Source organism: Etheostoma spectabile, chromosome 2 (assembly GCF_008692095.1).
Source record: "Etheostoma spectabile isolate EspeVRDwgs_2016 chromosome 2, UIUC_Espe_1.0, whole genome shotgun sequence".
Taxonomy (NCBI): domain Eukaryota; kingdom Metazoa; phylum Chordata; class Actinopteri; order Perciformes; family Percidae; genus Etheostoma; species Etheostoma spectabile.
The window spans coordinates 14,464,635-14,469,293 of record NC_045734.1 but is presented as its reverse complement, the minus strand read 5'-3'; the positions used below and the strand labels follow the sequence as shown (position 1 = coordinate 14,469,293).

General features: G+C 43.8%; 1 protein-coding gene across 1 annotated transcript in view; it reads left to right on the top strand.

Annotated features, from left to right (window-relative positions):
• Window positions 1-139: 139 nt before the first annotated feature.
• Window positions 140-4,659, top strand: part of klf3 (Kruppel like factor 3 (basic)) — a gene marked incomplete at its 5' end in the record, with an annotated part of 15,033 nt that continues 10,513 nt past the window's right edge. The window contains 1 exon segment of the mRNA XM_032543422.1: window positions 140-414.

Genomic DNA, 4,659 nt, shown 5'->3' with positions numbered 1-4,659 from the left:
ACACGCACACACACACACACACACAAACGAACTGGACAGCCCCGCCCTGGTCCCGCCCAGCGGTCAGACCCCATGGAGAACAGACCGAATCATGTGCCAGCAGCAACACTTTCTAAACGACAAGCTGGGACACACACATACACACACACGCACACACATAGAAAGACAGAGACAGAGAGAGAGAGTTTCGTAACTTCGGGAAGTTTTGTGGAGCCATCGATAAGTGGACTTGTCGTGTTTTTTTAGAGCCTGGTGTCAGAAACACAGCGGAGGGCTGATCGTCGCCTGCGTCACTTTTTCACCGGAGTTGCCTAATTGAGTTTCTCACTGTGAGGCAGCCTTTGCCGTTCAGCAAGGCAGCTGTGAAACTATCGTCTCTCGTCCTGGAATAGACTTGTATACTCCATCTGAGAAGTAAGTTTGACCTTCCTCTGTTACTGCGGGCAGTTTTATATAGGCTACGGCGACCCCGGCACACTGTCCTTAGGCCTATTTCCTATTGGACGTTGCCTATAGTGGTGAAGCCTGTAATTTGCTAGTTGGTCTTTTAAATGTTAAAGCAGACTTTATTATGGGATAGGAAATAAGTCCATAAATTCAGAGCTATGGGTCTTTTGTTAATGAGATCAAGCTGTTTGTGTCTGGTTAATTTGCCTCATTAGTTAATTAGTCTACTCAAAGTTCGTTTTTAGGGCACTTTATTGATTTTGTGTATTAAATCAACACTTTCGCATAGGCTATTTCATGTTATAAAACTGGTGAAAATGAGTGTCATTTAAAAAAATGTATTGGCATGGCGACTAATGTTTTTAACAGTGGCTGATAACTGATGTGACCCGACAGTTTGTGGCAGCAGAGAGTCTTTGCTATTTATAGCTTTTAGAGCCTTTATAACACTTATTGTGGTTTAACAAGCCTACTAATCAAATTAAACTAGTGGTAAAATACTAGGCTAGTGATGGAGAAAAACTATTTTAGTGTTTTCTCTCTGTTCAGTTGGCTCCCCTTTTGGTGTTATTGACATATAACATCCTGTGACCATACTGGGATTTTGATCTGTTTAAAAGAGGCTACAGATTTGTTTTTAAATATCAGTGTGATCAGTTAGGGCTCAGTTGATCTGTTTTTAGTTGTTTCTTTATAATAAGAGATTCATTAGTTCATCATTAGTTCCAAAGAAATGTGAAGATTACCTATTACAGGTTATGAGAGTCCACAGACAGACATATTTATGTGTCTTATTTTGATTAAAAATCTAAAGATATTTAATTTAAAATAACAAAAAAAAAACACACAAAAGGAGCAGAATGTAACTTTTGAGAACTTTTGAGAAGAATCAGTGAGTATTTGCCATTTTTGCTTGATTAAACAACTGAAATAATTCCTTAATTGTCCAAACTGTTGCTGCTTCTCTGTTACTGAATCTATTGATTGATTAATATTTTACTTTGGCTGTAGATCATATTGACCGGCCATCAGTAAAGACTGAACCTGATGCCTAAGCATAAGAAAGCTGTGTGAGAGATGACCCTCAGTGTTGCTGCGTGGTGTCAGAGCTGAGGGCAGTGTTACACACAGGAGCATATGTGGCAGGTGTGTGTGTGTGTGTGTGTGTGTGTGTGTGTGTGTGTGTGTGTGTGTGTGCGTTCAAACATTCAGTTACACCTGAGCTTCTTTGTCTTACCTTTGGTTTCACTACATCCTTTATAATACACCTCACATCTCTCTTTCTTTCTCTCTCTCTCTCTCTCTCTCTTCTCCTCTCTCTCCACACACACTCTTCTTGTTTCTCTCATCTCTCCCTTGTCCTGTGTTTGTTTCAAGGCTAAGGCTTGCGTCACACATTCCACTTGGCATATGAAGCCCTTATCCTGTTTAGAGCCGAAGAGAGAGAGAGAGAGAGAGAGAGAGAGAGAGAGAGAGAGAGAGAGAAAAGAGGAGAGAGGGATGTGGATGTGGGGGGTGGATGGGTGGAATGAGGGTGACCTCTCTTTCTTTCTTTCTTTATTTCTCTCTCTCTCTCTCTCTGCCTCTTTGTCTTACTTTACATTCTTCAATCTCTCTGGAAAAGTTTAAAGAAGAAGATGACCTCTCTTTTTTTATTCATTTCAAATTTATTTGTTTCTCATTAGAGAAATACCCCACCCACCTCTTCACCTTTTTTCCTGAATCAACATGCTGATGTTATCTGGTGGAACAAAATGCGCAAGAGCGCGTACACACATACACACACTGCTCAAAGGGCATGTCCGAGGGAACATTAGGGCTAAACATTAAACTCCTGGATGCTGAAGAGTTGGTAAATTCTCCATTAGAAGTTAAGGGAATAAGGACACCGTGCTCAACAGACAGCCATAAATGTAAAAAGCTGTAACTTGTTACACAACTTCACGTGTGCCAGCACACGCATGCATATACACAGTTATGTAAAAGCGCAGACACACACTGTGTGCAGTGTGTCTGTTACTGCTCTTAAACCGCTGGATTGAGACACTGTGTGTGTAGCTCTTTCTTACCCCCAGGCCTCCTCCCCATGTTTGAGGTTCATTGAAGTTTTGTCATATTTTGGTCAAAACCCACTTCATTTTCTTCCTCGTTTCTGTCTGTGCCTTGTTCTTTCCACTTCCATTTTGACATAGTTTGGTCAGAGCGGCTGTTTTCATTGCCCTTTCTCTCCTACTATTCCCCCCTCTCCCCTCTCATTCTTCGGGTAGGGAGGTGCAATGTAGGGGGGGTGTCAGACAGGAAACCGCAGGCCCCCTGCAGCAGCACCCCCCATTTGGCTTCACTCCCCTCCTCCTCCTCCTTTTCTTCTTTACACCCCCCCGACCCATCACGCAGTGTGGAAATAATAACAGTCAGACTAAACTCTGAGGGCTTCCGCTTCTCCCTCTCCTTCTCTCCTTCTCTTTTTCTCTGGCAGCCTCTCTTGTCCTCTCTGTCCTCAGTTGTCTGGAAAGCCTCAAAACTTTGCTCTCTTTGACAAGTGCGGCTTGACGTTTGTGCATGTGTGTGTGTTTCTCAGTGTTTGAGCTTTATGTCAACTCTGGTGTGTCTTTAAATGTGTATTTGGTTGTGTGTGGATGTGTGTGTGATGATGGATCCTGTTTCCTCTCCCCTGCTTACGGCCCCTCTGACTTCCCCCGAGGTCTGCAGGCCTGCAGCCCCACAGTCTGCTGGAGAGCAGCATAGAGCAGCTACGTGCCCATGCATGTGTGTATGTGTGCATGTGTGTGTTTGTGGGGGTAAAAGGATGAGAGGAGTGGGCAAGCCAGCTCAGATGAGGAAGCCAAAATAAGAGGATGTGTTACTTTAGTAGGGGCCCTTAACGTGAGGAGAGTCAAAGTCCGAGCATATGAGGCGTAATTAGGGGGGTCATGAGAAGGAAGTGAGGTAAGGATTTGAAATTAGGGAGCAGGAAAGTACAGTAAAGTGTGAAGGTTTGGAAGAAGGAGCAAATTTGAATAAGTCGAGGGCAGCAGAAGGAGCGTGGAGCAAGAAGAAACTACATCGAAGGTGAGCTCAGAAAAAGGAAAAGTTAAATGCTGGTGTATTAGCTTGTCATCTTGCTGACTCATGTAATTGGGATCTTAAATTTAGAAAAATCCGTGCATTCCCTGAGGGGTGTAATGTAAATAGGTAACTAGGTGTGAGGCAAGCTACAGTACGTACATGAAGTTCTACACTGCAAGCGATTTGTATTCAAAGTGACATTGTAAGACAATGTCAGCACAGGACTGACATTGGGGGGGGGGACTGACAAGGTAAAAGAGGTGGTAAAGAAGAAGAAGCAAGGAACTGAAGGCTGTAAGTGTGTGCATGTGTTCGTGTGTGTCTACTTTTAACGTGTTCTTGGACAAAGCTGTTGTCTGGAGGTTTCTGGTCTCTTTGGTGATCTCATCATCTCCAGCCTGTTGCCATTAGGTGTGTGTGTGTGTGTGTGTGTGTGTGTGTGTGTGTGTGTGTGGTGTGTGTGGGTGGGGGGTGTGTGTGTGTGTGTGTGTGTGTGTGTGTGTGTGTGTGTGTGTGTGCGCGTGTGCTTGTGCGTGTGTAATAATTTAGTCCTTTAGTGATTTAGTGTGTGTATTCTGTTGAGCTAGCAGAAACTTGTGTGGTGTGCGTGCAAGTGTGCTTGTGCGTGTGTGCTCATGTGTGGTTGAGTAAGTAGCCAGGGACTCCAAGCCACAATATTTTCCCCTTCAGTCATGTTGTTTTATATCATTCATAGAGAGGGAAAGAAAAAAAGAGTACGGGTTGGTGTGTGGTTCAGATAAATACACTAGTATAGATGTGGGTGATTGCTGAGGAGCGAGTGAAGAAGAGGTGTATAAGAAGATCTGGAGGGTGAGTCCAAGGGTGGAGAGAGAGAGAGGGGTGTTGGAAATGTTTGCTGAGTGGGCTGGGGTTGAGTACACAGTAGCTCTACTGACCCATAAGGACAATATTTGCAGACCACACTTGACATGCACAAACACACACCCACATGTAGAACGCACTGGGAGAAAATACTCATCAACAACCTAAGGTATGGCTACTTAGAGGAGAATTCTGGTTGACTTCAACATGTAGCTCTGTTTTTAAAAAATTTGTAGTGCTGTCATTAGCGAGACAAGTGAAAACAATCAGTGCTGCCTACACTGTGTTATCCTCCTGCTAGAG